Below are 16118 nucleotides of genomic sequence, written 5' to 3' on the forward strand. Positions count from 1 at the left end.
AACTGCCAGACATTCAGCTCAACACAGCAGGTGGCAAAGCTCAGGGCAGTTGTAGCAATACATTGGATTGTAAAGTTACTGCTCAATGGAATCCCAAATACAATAAAGCTTTGGTTGCGCACCGCTGCAACAAAGGTGGGTAACGAAAGGGACTGAAGACCAATATTCTGTAACGGCTCCAAAGGGAAATTGGTACCATCTACTCAGCTTGGCAATGCCTCTAATGAGGTAAGTGAGGATGAGGGACCTCGGTAAGGACAGGGTCAGCAACGGAAGGAAGAACAGAAGCAGGGATGGCACCATGCTGTGTAACCACCCACACCTAAACAGCAGAAAGGAACTGAATGCTGGTCATAAGCTCAAAGAAGGCTCCTTGCCCCTCACACAAGCTCAGTTCCATGGACCTCTGACAGCAACAGTGCCTCTGAGGATGTCTGTCACAGCTGGTGTTCCCTGACCTATGTGTCCTTTTGGAGCTCTGAGGAGCTGGTGGCCACCCATTGCCTGTAACTGTGAAGCTAAGCAGTGGTGCTGAGCTTTTGTGCATCAGAACCCTTCGGGAGCCAGCTGCTGACATTTGCAGATCTCGTAATCTGTCACCGTGATTGTATTACACAAGTAACAGATGCCTTGTGGGTGAGAGCATCGACTGCAAGCATTTTTAAACTGATGTTCCGAGTAAGACCCAGAGGACTGTCAATTCGACATCTGTGGCAGGATTCCCCCAGATTCAAGGCATAACAGCCTCCACCCCTGTGCTATTGAGGCACTGCCAGAGCCATCTGTACATCAGAAAGGATTCCGTTTCTTAAATGTGCAGCTGGTATACTATCACCACAAAAGGATCTTGGAAGTTTGTGCTCAGTTTCGGGGAAGCGGCCATGGATCTCTCATATTGAGCATTCTTAGATGTTCAAATATTCATGCTGCCAGACAGCCTCCTTGGATGGCTCCTGGGTGACAAAGGGGTTGTTTCTAAAGGTGATGATGCCACTGTGGAACCATATCAGAAGCATGTGAGATACAACAGCTGCCATTTGACAACCAGAGTGACCATTAGGCAGGCCATTGACTTGCTGAAAATGAATTGTGATGCCTATACCAGTCAGGGCACACCTTCCAATATACAGCCTTTCACAAGTCTCTCAATTTCTGGCAGTGGGCTGTACTTTAAACAACTTGGTGCAGCAAAGAGAAGTCATGCAGAGTGAAATGTGAACTCAAAGGAAGAAAAAGAGGCAGAGACAGATCATCCTGGCTAAGAATGGTCATGCATAGGAAGCACTGATAGCTTTGCCCATTGATATGATTGCCAGGAAAGCTCGGGACTCCCTCACCCAGACAAGGTCCATCTGGCTCTTCCCCTGCTGTCACTGGCATCCAAGTCCATGTGAATGTGATTGTGGCTGCCTTGTATCCTCAACCATCCACTTACACTTTCTATCAGCTTCACACCCATTTCACCCTCAGCAATAACCTGACCTGCTACCACCCTGCCAGTTTGTTTCGGTTGATGACCTTTCATCAGAAGTGGAATAAGTTCAAAGAACAATACAGCACAGGAACAGGCCCTTCAGCCCTCCAAGCCTGTACTGGTCATGATACCACTCTAGGCCAAAACCCTCAGCACTTCCTAGTACCAAATCCCTCTATATGCATCCTATCCATGTATTTGTCAAGATGCAATTTTGAACGCCATTAATATATTTGCTGCCGCAACCTCCCCTGGCAACGCAGTCCAAGCACTCACCACCCTCTGTGTAAAAAAAACTGCCTTGCACATCTCTAAAGTTTGCCCCACGGACCTTAAACCTACGTCCCCTAGTGACTGACCCCACCAGCCAGCGAAAGAGTGCTTGCCCATCCACTCTATCCATGCCCCTCATAATCTTGTAGACCTCTATCAGGTCGCCCCTCAACCTCCATAGTTGTAGTGAAAACAGTTCAAGTCTATTCAGCCTCTCTGCATAGTTAACATCCTCCAGAACAGGCAACATCCTGGTAAACCTCCACTGCACCCTCTCCAAAGCTTCCACATCCTGCTGGTAGTGTGGCAATCAAAATTGTGCACAATATTCCACGTGCGGCCTTACCAAGGTTTAATACAACTGTAGCATGACTTGCCAGTTTTTATACTCGTCCCCCATCCAATGCAGGCAAGCATTCTGTTAGCAGAAGAAATTGCTACATGTATCAAATAATTGATACAAGTAATAATAAAGATGTCTCAAGTATTTTAGCAGCACAGGTCAAGGAAAAACCAGTAGGCAAGGGGTTAAAATGTTAAACCTTAAAGAAAAGTCACCTGCACTCGGATTAATTCAATCATCCTACAGGGCATTAGGATAAGAATGGGGATCCATGTCACAGAAACCATGGCTCCTGTCTGTAAGGAGTTCATTGTCCAGCCCAGAGCAGGGAATAAAAACACATTAACACCCCATCAAGGCATTCAGGTTAAGGGAAATATGTTGAACAAAGTCCAGGAGATTGTAAAGAAGCATTGTATTAGTTGAGACAAGGCCTCGGTGGAGGAGCTGAAGGGTAAATGGGAGGAGGAGCTGGGTGAGGAGATTGAGGAGGGGACTTGGGCGGACGCCCTAGGAAGGGTGAACTCCTCCTCTTCTTGTGCGAGGCTTAGCCTCATACAGTTTAAGGTGCTGCATAGGGCTCACATGACCGGGACAAGGATGAGCCGGTTTTTTGGGAACAATGACAGGTGTATTAGGTGCTCAGGGAGCCCTGCAAACCATGCCCATATGTTCTGGGCATGCCCAGCGCTGGGGGAATTTTGGAAGGGCGTAGCAAGGACAGTGTCGAGTGTGGTAGGATCCAGGGTCAATCCGGGCCGGGGGCTCGCAATATTTGGAATTGCAGAGGAGCCGGGAGTGCAGGAGGCGAAAGAGGCCGGCATTCTGGCCTTTGCGTCCCTGGTAGCCCGGCAGAGGATTCTTCTTCAGTCGAAGGATGCGAGACCCCCAAGCGTGGAGGCCTGGATCAACAATATGGCGGGGTTTATTAAATTGGAGAGGGTGAAATTTGCCCTAAGGGGATTGGTGCAGGGGTTCTTCAAGGGGTGGCAACCATTCCTAGATTTCCTGGCAGAACGGTAGAAAAAGGACAGCAGCAGCAGCAACCCGGGGGGGAGGGGGGGATGTTTTCTTTGTTTTGGGCTGAAGGGACGTGTATATTTGTTCTTTGTTAATGACGAGCGTTAATTTATTTTTCTTTTTTGTATACATGGGGGGGGGGGGGGTTGTTCTTTCTTTTCTTGATATTTTTTGTTATTGATATTTTGTGAAAATTTGAATAAAAATTATTTAAAAAAAACAAGTGGGAACAGTTTCTCAATTTATACTCTGTCCAGCAGAGATGGAATCACACTTTTGAGGGCCCCACGCTCTCCATCATTGCGGGGCCCTTGTTGGTGATCTGGCCTCTGCTTTTGCCCTTGCCAGTCCAGTTGCTGCCAAGTCCTCTCACTCATATCCCTGGCCTCATCGCCACATTGCTCACCAAAAACCACAACACCAGCACTTGCCTAGCCTTCACACCTCCTGACTGCTCACCTCTCACTCAGGTGGCCAGGCCTCAACAATCATTGTGCTCATGGCTGACTGCTGTATGGTGGCTTTATCTGGCCTGACCTGGCCTCTGTTCAGTTGGATGCTTTCTCTTCCTCCTCACCCCTGAGCTAGAGGGTTGATCCACTGCTCTTTTTTTTTTCAAAAAATATACTTTATTCATAAAATTTATCATAATCTTTACAGAACATTTCAATTGCCTTGACTGTACATTTCCGTCTGAGTTGCATTCATTTGTTTTCAATTCAATTGGGATAACGTTACACCCGTATCCTACTATAAGTTACAGTTCTTTCTTAAATATTTACATTGCTTTGTTTCTTTCATACATTGTGGTATTGAAGACCCGGGCCGAGGGGTTTTACACTGTTACCAATCCCTCGGTGTACATTTGCTGGTAAGACCTTACACTGTGGTCTTCCCCCATTGTGCCTTGGCGGCAGCTGCCCCAAGCTTGAGTGCGTCCCTCAGCACGTAGTCCTGGACCTTGGAATGTGCCAGTCTACAACACTCGGTCGAGGATAGTTCTTTGCACTGGAAGATCAGCAAGTTTCGGGCAGACCAAAGAGCATCTTTCACCGAGTTGATGACCTTCCAGTAGCAGTTGATGTTTGTTTCAGTGGGTGTCCGTAGAAACAGTCCATAGAGCACAGAGACCTGTGTTACTGAGCTGCTCGGGATGAACCTTGACAGATACCACTGCATCTCACTCCAGACCTTCTTTGCAAAGGCACATTCCACAAGGAGGTGGGTGACCGTCTCATCTTCCCCACAGCCACTCCGAGGGCAGCGTGCAACGGTGCTGAGCCTTCGGGTGTACATGAAGAATCTGACAGGGAGGGCCCTTCTCACCACCAGCCAAGCTAGTTCTTGGTGCTTGTTTGAAAGTTCTGGTGATGAGGCATTCTGCCAGATGGCTCTGACAGTCTGCTCAGGGAACCATCCAACGTCCTCCACAGTTTCCTTTTCTCTGAGGGTCTCGAGGACATTACGTGCTGACCACTGCTTTATTGCTTTGTGGTCAAAGGTGTTTTTCTTCAAAAAATTTTCCACGAAGAACAGGTGTATCGGCACGGTCCAACTGCTTGGAGCGTTCCGCGGCAATGAGGCCAGGCCCATCCTTCGCAACACCGGGGACAGGTAGAACCTCAGTATGTAGTGACACTTGGTGTTTGCATACCCGGGGTCTACGCACCGCTTGATGCAGTTACACACAAAGGTGGCCATCAGGATGAGGGTGGCGTTGGGTACGTTCCTCCCTCCTTTATCTAGAGGCTTGTACATTATGTCTCTTCAGATCCGGTCCATCTTGGATCTCCAAATGAATTTGAAGATGGCCCGGGTGACTGCTGTGGCGTAGGTCCGAGTGATGGGCCAGACCTGTGCCACGTACAGTAACACCGAGAGTACCTCACATCTGATGACCAGTGTTTTGCCCGCAATGGAGAGGGAGCGTTGCTCCCGCCAGCCCAGTTTTTGTTTTGCTTTAGCAATGCGCTCCTCCCAGTTTTTGGTGCATGCCCCAACCGCTCCGAACCATATCCCCAGCACTTTCAGGTAATCTGCCCTGACTGTGAAGGGGACAAAGGACCGGTCGGCCCAGTTCCCAAAGAACATGGCCTTGCTCTTGCCGCGGTTTACCTTGGCTCCTGAGGCCAGTTCAAACTGGTCGCAGGTGTCCAAGAGCCTGCGTAGAGACGCGGGATCCGAGCAGAAAACGGCGACGTCGTCCATGTACAGGGAGGTCTTGACTTGCACACCTCCACTGCCTGGGATCGTCACCCCTCTCATACCCGGATCCTTCCTGATGGACTCGGCAAAAGGTTCTATGCAGCACACAAACAGGGCCGAGGAGAGAGGGCAGCCCTGCCTGACTCCAGATTTGATCTGGAACTTTTCTGATTCCCACCCATTGATTGAGACTGCGCTATAGATGTTTGTGTAGAGCAGTTTGATCCAATTGCGAATTCCCTCCCCAAACCCCATTTTGGAGAGCACATCCATCATGTAGGTGTGCGATATTCTGTCAAAAGCCTTCTCCTGGTCAAGGCTGATGAGGCAGGTGTCCACCCTCCTGTCCTGCACGTAGGCGATCGTATCCCTGAGCAGCGCGAGGCTGTCAGAGATCTTTCTGCCGGGTACAGCACAGGTCTGGTCGGGGTGGATCACCGACTCCAGAGCAGACCTGACCCGATTGGCGATGACTTTGGCTAAGATTTTGTAATCCACATTTAACAGTGAAATGGGTCGCCAATTTCGAATTTCTTCCCTTTCCCCCTTCTGCTTGTAGATGAGGGTGATGATGCCTTTTCTCATGGATTCTGACATGCTGCCATCCAGAAGCATACTCTTGTACACTTCCAGCAGGTCTGGGACCATCCAGTCCCACAGTGCCAAATACAACTCAGCCGGTAAGCTGTCGCTTCCGGGAGTTTTACTCGTCTCAAAGGACTTGACGGCCTTTGTCAGCTCGTCCAGAGTTAATGGTTTGTCCAGGATGTGGTGATCACAAGTTAACTAGATGCAATACAACTGAGCAAACACTAGAGGGGGCACGGGAGAGCCATATAAATAGACGGGGACAGGAAGTGAGGAGACACTTCACAGAGGGCAGAACTTGGAGCAGGACACAGACACAGACATACACCCACACGCCAGCTAGGAACACTGAAGGTAACCTTAGGAAACAGCTCTGAAGAGAGAACGAACTCACAATAAAGCATCTTCTCCACATTTGAGACTACGAGCTTTATTAAGACACGAGTAACAACACATGGTACCAAGGAGTGGCTTCAGACGCTTACTACAGGACAACTCAGTGGCAGATACAGAAAGCTCAAAATGGCATGGAAATCTCCTACTGGACATTTGACTTGGGAAGACATCGCTAATTCGAGGATGTGGCTTGGACACCCAGAGCAGCTATACCTGACTGGCAATGTAAGAGGTGTCTGGAAAAGGTTTAAACAAATGTTTGATTTGGATCTCGTAGCTAATGAGGTACAAGACGCCTCCGACAACATTAAAATAGCAATTCTCACCGCAGGGCCTGTAAATAGGAAAGTGTATAACGGATTTAAATACTCAAAAGATGAAGACAGAAACAGCTTACAAACGTTACTAAACAAATTTGAAGAGTACTGTGAGAAATTTGAACAGCAAGACATGCTCAGAGTCCTAACTGCACAGAGACTGAGTGATGCAAAACTTAAAAAATCACGAAAAGAACAAGAAATCGCGAATGAAAAGTACAGATCAAAAAGAAGAAATAACAAGAATTTCTCACAAAGCCAAAATGCTGAAACCCAGTCCAAATCGGGAAGAGAAGGTAACTTACAACTTTTAGAAATCCAGTCCAGATGGGACAGAAAAATCGCTGAAATCCGCGAAAAAATGGCGTCGGAGCACATTTTGCAGTCTCCGGTAAGCAAAGAACTACAAATTGCGTCTGCGCATGCGCCGGAACCGGAAGCCGCGCATGCGCAGTTTAAAAAATATCGCGGTGCCGATCGTTATGCGCATGCGCAAGCCGCGCATGCGCAGTCAAAAAAAGTTGTGGTTGCGGATCGTTATGCGCATGCGCAAGCCGCGCATGCGCAGTCAAAAAAAGTTATGGTAGCGGATCGTAATGCGCATGCGCACGCCGCGCATGCGCAATGGAAACAAAACCGCACAGTGAAGGAGGAAGGCCGATTTGCGCATGCGCAATGCATTCCTGCGCGTGACATCATGACGTCTGAGCATCCCGACCACGCCCACTTAAAAGGGAAATGCCCGAAAATTGCAAACAAGACACTTAAAGTGGTAAACACAAATTTTCTTGCCTCAGAACACAGAAAAACGCCTGAACTTAAACCAACAGTTAAAAACAACTTGCACAACACCCTGAAAAAAGCAGTCTGCACCACCCAAAGTGAAGAGAACAAAAAGAATTCCGAAACAACAAAAGATGATTTGTTTTTCAAAGATTACCTCTCAGACATGGCTGAGTCAGTCGGATATGCTTATCACAGCATCAGCGACACGGTCGCAAAGCACAACACGAACCAACTCGTGGTAGATGAATCCAACCAAGATGATTTGGTTTTCAAAGAACACTACTCAGACATGGCTGAGTCAGTCGGATATGCTTATCACAGCATCAGCGACACGGTCGCAAAGTTCAACACGAATCAACTCGTGGTAGAAGAATCCAACCAGGATGATTTGGTTTTCGAAGAATACTACTCAGACACAGCTGAGTCAGTCGGATATGCTTATCACAGCATCAGCGACACGGTCGCAAAGTTCAACACGAATCAACTCGTGGTAGAAGAAGCCAACGAAGATGAAATGGGTATCAAAGAATACTACTCAGACATGGAGGAGTTATTTGGACATGCTGATCACAGCATCAGCAACACCGTTGCAAAGCTCAACACGACTCTACTCATGGTAGATGAATCCAACACCATGATGCCATGGCAGCTCGTCGATACATTGGATGACAGCAATACCCTAGACGAAGACGACGCCACACAGAGAGCACAGGAAGACTCCACAGAGCGAACGATGACAGGCTCCACAGTGCGAGTGATGAAAGACTCCAAAAGGGATGCAAGCAAACACTCCCTGGCGAACACCATGCATGAACAAGACCATGAAGGTAAACCCGCTGTATCTGAGCAACCGCAAGCAGACTATGAAAGTCTACCAAGCTCACATGAACAAGAAGAAGACAATGCACCTCTACCCACTGCATGCGAAGACAGTGACAAGGTGATTACACTCGACGTACAGGATCACAGCGAGACTGACAGTTCTCAGCTTGTCTGTACCGAAGCACAGAGCGAAAACAGTAACAAGGTGAACGCACTCGACGTACAGGATCACAGCGAGACTGACAGTTCTCAGCTTGTCTGTACAGAAGCACAGAGTCGGGCCACCCAACAGTCCAGAGAGACGATGCCGAAAGAAAACATGCAGATTTTGACTCCAGAAGAGGAGCACCTGGAGTCCAGAGAGACAACGCCGAAAGAAACCATGCAGATTTTGACTCCAGAAGAGGAGCACCTGGAGTCCAGAGAGACAACGGCGAAAGAAACCATGCAGATTCTGACTCCAGAAGAGGAGCACCTGGAGTCCAGAGAGACCAAGCAAAAAGAAACCATGCAGATTTTGACTCCAGAAGAGGAGCACCTGGAGTCCAGTGAGACAACATCAACAGAAATCATGAAGATTTCAACTCCAGAAGCGGAGCACCAAGAGTCTAGAGAGACCACGTCAAGTGAAATCATGCAGATTTGGACTCCAGAACAGGAGCGCCAAGAGTCCGGAGACACCACGTCAACTGAAATCATGCAGATTTGGACTCCAGAAGAGGAGCGCCAGAAGTCCACAGACACCACGTCAATTGTAATCATGGAGGTTTTGACTCCAGAAGAGGAGCGCCAAGAATCCAGAGACACCGCGTCAAATGGAATCGAGAAGAATTTGACTCCGGAAGAGGAGCACCAAGAAAGCAAAGATGAGGAATCCAATTCTCCACAAATGATTGATGTCACCTGCACCGATGCAACATCAGATCATTCGCACCACTCTCGAGACGAAATGCTCAATGACTCAAATTATCCACTCGGGACACGAATAGAGTATAACAAGAAAAACAACAGTCAAAAGAAGCACAGCAGAAACGGGACAAACAACAGCAAGAACAAAAGCAACATGAAGCGCGACAAGACCAACAACAATAGCAAGAAGCACAGCAGAAACAAGAACGACAACAGAAAGAACAAAAGCAACATGAAGCGCGACAAGACAAACAACAAAGTCAGGCACAAAGATAGCGACAACGACAGAGACAGAGACAACAAGAACGGCAACGAAAACAACAAAGTCAGGAACAAAGATAGCGACAACACCAAAGACAGAAACGACAAAAACAGCAACACGAACGGCAACGAAAACAACAAAGTCAGGAACAACGACAGTGCCAACACCAAAGACAGAAACGACAAAAACAGCAACAAGTACGGCAACGAAAACAACAAAAACAGGAACGACAGAAACAACAGCAATGAAACAACGACTTGTACACAATGGTACTACTCGGCACATGAAGGACAATGCCACAGCTCACTGCAAAACGATGACAAGACTACAAACATGTCATGGGATGACAACCAATCGCACAAACTCACGTCTGCTCCAGAACGAGCAAGCACACCAGCATCCAAGGCGGATGAGACGATAAATCAACACCACAAGCACAGAAAAAAAGTCCATGCCAGTCAACATCAGTGAGGTGACCATGCAAACACCTCGGGATGATGCAGTGGGTACTTAAAATAATAAGGAACACCAACAACATTCACAGCGGACTTGCAATATCAATATCACCACGTCATCAACAACAAAAAGAAAAAAAAGCTCTGAACAAATTCATCAAGTTTGGACTCATAAATGTTTTTATTAAGATTGGACATATAACTACATTGGCTTTGTACAATATGCAATAGCACCATCACCTGCATAGATACACATATCATAAGTAACTGTTTTCTATAATTTTCTTTAACGATGTACAGCAAATATGTAAAGAGAAAAAGGGGGATGTGGTAATCGTAGATTTACTAGATACAAAAACAACTGAGCAAACACCAGAGGGAGAGCTATAAATACACCGGGACAGGATGTACAATTTTCTTTAACGATGTACAGAAAATATGTAAAGAGAAAAAGGGGGATGTGGTGATCACAAGTTAACTAGATGCAATACAACTGAGCAAACACTAGAGGGGGCACGGGAGAGCCATATAAATAGACGGGGACAGGAAGTGAGGAGACACTTCACAGAGGGCAGAACTTGGAGCAGGACACAGACACAGACATACACCCACACGCCAGCTAGGAACACTGAAGGTAACCTTAGGAAACAGCTCTGAAAAGAGAACGAACTCACAATAAAGCATCTTCTCCACATTTGAGACTACGAGCTTTATTAAGACACGAGTAACAACCCACAGGATTTCTCCCTCATCGTCGTCCAAAACCTCCGTGATAGACGACAGGAAGGTCTGGGCAACAGTGCTGTCTGTTGGCTTCAGATCATACAGTCTGGCATAGAAGGATTGACTGATCCTCAGTATGCCAGACTGCGATGTCTTTACAGAGCCATCTTCTTCCTTCAGGCTGCTGATCACAGAGGTGTCCCTGTGTACCTTCTGGAAGAAGAAGCATGAGCACTTTTCATCCTGCTCCACGGAGCGGACTCTGGACCGGAAGATAACCTTGGAGGCCTCCGAGGTGTAGAGCGAGGCTTGCTGGCCCTTCACCTCTTGGAGATCCTCCTTGACATCAACTCCCATCAACTGCAGCTGGAGCAAATTTTGCATGCTTTTCTGGAGCCTGGTCGTGACCTCTCGTCTCTCTCTCACCTTTTGTACGCCCTTGAGGATGAAGAACCTTTTGATGTTCCCCTTAATTGCTTCCCACCAGAGATGTGGAGACTCAAAGAGGGGTTTCACGGTTCTCCAACCTTTGTAATCCCTTTTGAGTTCCTGGAGGTTCTCTGGGGTCAACAGTTTTACATTTAGCTTCCATGTCCCCCTGCCCGCCCCCTGGTTTTCCTGCAGGTGGCAGTCAGCCAGTAGGAGGCAGGGGTCAGAGAAGAACACCGGCTTGACATCGGTGGGCCTGACCGTGAAAGCACGGGACACAAAAAAGAAATCTATTCTGGAACGGACGGACCCATCTGGCCGTGACCATGTGTATCTACGCTGCGCTCCGTCTGCAGGGTTGCTGAAGACATCGAGCAGCTTTGCGTCTTTTACCGTTTCCATCAGGAGTCTGGACGTAGCATCTAGTTTGCTGTCGGCTCTGCCGGATCGTCCAGCCGCATCGATGATGCAGTTGAAGTCACCGCCCAGGATGACCGGCTTGGAGGTGGCCAACAGCAGTGGTAGTTGCTGAAGGACAGCCAGTCGCTCAGTTTTTACGGCTGGGGCATACACGTTAATGAGTCTGATAGGGGTGTTTTTGTATTTGACGTCTGCTACTAGGAGGCGTCCCCCCACCACCTCCTTAACGTCGGAGATGGTGAAATTGCCTCCCCGTAGCAGAATATCCAGGCCGGAGGGTTGATCCACTGCTCACCTCAGCAACAGCTGACCAGCACTTCCTCACCTCACTGAGAGCTTTGCAGGCTTTTACCCTGATGTTAGGTCAACGACCTCACTTTTGGCTCAGGCTACCTGCCAGGCCAAATGTCAGAAACCTGACTGCTGCTTCACTCAATGAAAGTTCAGAAACTTCACACCAATTCAGGAGATCCCTTTGAACTGATCTAAGTCTTCACCACCTCTCAACACCTGGCAAACTGTTTTCCCACTCTAAAGGGGAGTCCACCAATCGGAGCCCGATGTTTTGTATTGCCTGTTGATAGGCTCAAATTGAGCCTATCAGCAAATTTCAAATTATCAGGCTCTGATTGGTTCTCCCACACCACAGTCACCTTTCTGTATGGGACTTCCCATTGACTGTTTGTTTCATCATAAATCTACCTCTGCTGTCCAGACCCCTTATGATTTTGAATTCCTCTATCAATCTCCTCTCAGTCTTCTCTTCACCAAGGAAAGAGATCCATTCTCCCCAATCTATCTTCGCAACTGATGTTCCTCATCCCTGGAATAATTCTCATAAAACTTTTCTGCACTCTCTCCAATGCCTTCACATATTTCCTAAAGTCCAGTGCCCAGAACTGGACACAATACTCCAGTTCAGGCTGAAATAATGTCTTATACAAGCTCAACATAACCTCCTTGCTTTTGTACTCTTTGCCCCTATTAATAAAGCTTAGGATACTGTAGGCATTATTAAGCACTCTCTTAACCTGTCCCACCACCTTCAATGACTTTGTCATATATACACCAAGGCTCCTCTGCTTCTGACCATCTTTAAGTTTGTACCCTTCATTTTGTACTGTTTCTCTATGTTCTTCCTGCCAAAATGAATCACTTCACATTTCTCTGTATTGAACTTCATCTGCCGCTTGTCCGCCCATTCCACCAACATGTCAGTGTCCTTTTAAAGTTATACACTATCCTCCTCACAGTTCACAAGGCTTCCAAGTCTTATAATAATAATCTTTTATTGTCACAAGTATGAAGTTACTGTGATAAGCCCCTAGTCGCCACATTCCGCCACCTGTTCGGGTAAGCTGGTACGGGAACTGAACCCGCGCTGCTGCCTTTGTTCTGCATTACAAACCAGCTGTCTAGCCCACTGAGCCAAACCTGCCCTATCATCCACAAATTTTGAAATTGCACCAAGGTCTAGGTTATTAACATATATCAGAAAGAGCAAGGGCCCCAGCACTGACTCCTGTGGAATTCCACTACAGACCTTCATCCAGCCTGAACTTAGCCAATTTCAAATCTATGGTGTTGCTGTCCCTTATATTCCGTGAGCTATAACATTGCTCACACAGTCTGTTGTGCGGCACTGTATCAAATGTCTTTTGGAAGTCCATGTACATCACATCAACAGCATTACTCTCACAAACCCTCTCAGTTACTTCAAAAAACTTCAGCAAGTTAGTTAAACAAGATTTTTCCTGAAGAGATCCACAATGTCTTAATTAACCCACACTTGTCGATGTGACGATGAATTTTACCTCAATTCTTTGTTTCTAGAAGTCTCCCATCACCAAAATTAAACTGACTGGCTTGTAGTTGCTGGACTTATCTTTACACATTTTTTGAACAAGGGTATAATATTTGCAATTTGCCAATCCTCTGGCACCACACCTGTGTCTAAGGAGGGCTGGAATACCAACAGAGATCTCTAGTCCAAACTAACCACATGAGAACATCCTCCAGGTTTTATTACAGTCCCGAGTCTCTTGGGAAGAAAATATCAAGCGTCAGTGGTCAAAGATGCAAAGACAGAGATACTATAAAGCATGTTATGCGGATAATCAGACGCACACACATCCAATAGGTCAGGGGGTCTCATTCTTGATGCCTCTGAGGCCCTCCTCCCATGTTCTAAATATTCCACAGATCTCTTGTAACGTAAGTATTTTTTCCAACATCCACTGTGTTTTGCTTTCATATCCTTACCTGCCTATATTTGGTCTAAAAGGAATACTAATCCCTCCCTCTGCTCCCCAAGAAAGGATATACATAGGACATTTCCAGATATAAATAAAATAAGTTACATCCGCATTGGATCTAGTAATGGAGAATGGCAAACAAGTAAAAGGGGAATATTTAAGCAATAGTGACCATAATACAATACACTTGATGAAAGAGAAGGGCATAAATATGATGAAAACCAGGCTTATACACTGGAGAAAAGCTGATTTTGTGTGGTTAAGAATAAAAAGTAGGCAATTACATTAGCAAACAATGTGAAACATTTAAAACCATGTTCAGCAGAGTGTAGGAAAAACTTATTCCACTAAAAGCAAAGGACAAACTAAACAATACTGGGACTCCATGGATGAATAGGACATACTAAAACAATACAAAGCTAGGACATAAACTATAAGGCTGTAAAAGAGTGTATGATATGAGAAGAAATTAGGAGTCCCATAATAATAATCTTTATTATTGTCACAAGTAGGCTTACATTAACACCGCAATGGAAGTACTGTGAAAATCTGTAATTAAACAATTACTGTAATAAAACAGTTATGTAGACAATGAGGAACTATGACATTAAACTATTAAGCAACATAAAACAAAATCGTAAAATATTTTACAGGCACCAATAAAAAAGGGGGAGGCTGCGATGGGGATAAAACAATTAAGGGGTAGACAGGATTAAACTACAGGGAATGACAAAGAGATGGCAGAAATTCTAAATATTTTGTTATTTAACAGAGAGATAGACATGGCAGTGAATGATGAGATGAGTAATGAGATAAGTGAATTTAAAATATTAAAAAAGAGGAGATTGAATAAACAAACCAAACACAGTGGATAAAGATGACACAGTTCCTGGTCCAGATGGATTGCATCCACGTAATTTTTAAAAATCTAGGTAAGAGATAGCAGATGTTTTACTTCTGATTTAATAATTCATTAGAACAACATGGAATTCCAAGGATTGGTGGATAGCTAATGTAATTCTTACATCTAAGATGGGGAACAGAACATATCCAAGGAATTATAAACCAATCAGTTTAATATCAGTGTCAAAAAACACAACGGAATCCTTAACAAAAGAGAGAATGGAACATCTATAAATGAGATATAAATAATGGATTTCAAAAAGGAAAATCTTGCTTGGCCAACCTTATTGAGTGGTTGGGGTAGGTAACAGAGAGGGTAGACAATGATAATGTTGTAGATGTAATTTATCTGGTTTTTAAAAAAACCTTCAATAAGGTTCCCCATAATAGATTAATGAATAAGGTCGGAGAATGTGAAATCAGGGCACATTAACGGAATGGATTCCTAGCAGGCTTCAAGGCAGAAAACAGGGTGTGGTAATAAGAGGGAGTTATTCAGAGTGGCAGAAAGTGGGAATTGGTATTCCACAAGGATCAGTTCAGGGACCACTGTTGTTCATAATTTACATAAACAATTTGAGCCTTGGAATCAAAGACACAACTTCTGAGTGCGTTGATGACATCAAATTGGGAGGGGCAGTTAACACTGAGGAGTGTCGCAACAAATTACAAAGAGAACATTGAATAAACTTGCAAAATGGACAAGTACTTGGCAAATTAAACTCAACACGAATAATGCTACATTTTGGCAGGAGGAATATGGAGGTCATTTAGTACTTGGAAAGTTCATGTCTAGGTGGGCTAGAAGGACACTGTGATCTTGATGTACAAATACACAAAGTACAAAAGGTTATGCCACAGGTCCGCAAGGCCATAAAAGAGTAAACCAAGCAGTAGGCTTTATTTCTGAAGGGATAGATTTGAAAAGGATGGAAGTTATGCGAAACATATATTGACCCTGGTTAGACCACAGTGTGTGCAATTCTGGTCATTATATAAAAAGGATATAGAAGCACTGGTCAGAGAAGATTTATAAAGTGTACATATCAGGAAAGGATTGACAAGCTGGCTCTCCTCTCTTGAAAAGAGGCTGAGGGGTGGCCGAACAGAGTGTTCAAAATTTTGAAAGAATTGAGTGAATACAGAGAGAATGTTTCCTCTTTTAGGGAAGAGCATAGCCAGAGGCTATCAATATAAGTTAATCATAAAGAGAATTCAGAAGAAACATCTTTACACAAAGAGTGGTGAGACTTGACGACAGGAGGATTGGAGAAGGGGGTAGTATCGGTGGTTTACAGGGCTATTTTGGAAGAGAAGGCGCCGCTGGAAGGGATCAAAGCAAAGTGGGAGGAAGAGTTGGGAGAGGGTATGGAGGAGGGGTTCTGGTATGAGGTGCTCCGGAGGGTAAACGCCTCCACCTCGTGTGTGAGGTAGGGGCTGAAACAGCTGAAGGTGGTACATAGAGCACACCTTAGAAGGGCGAGGATCAGCCGGCTCTTTGAGGGGGTAGAAGATGTGTGTGAACATTGCGCACATTC

This window comes from Scyliorhinus canicula, chromosome 1, assembly GCF_902713615.1.
Source record: "Scyliorhinus canicula chromosome 1, sScyCan1.1, whole genome shotgun sequence".
NCBI classification, from domain to species: domain Eukaryota; kingdom Metazoa; phylum Chordata; class Chondrichthyes; order Carcharhiniformes; family Scyliorhinidae; genus Scyliorhinus; species Scyliorhinus canicula.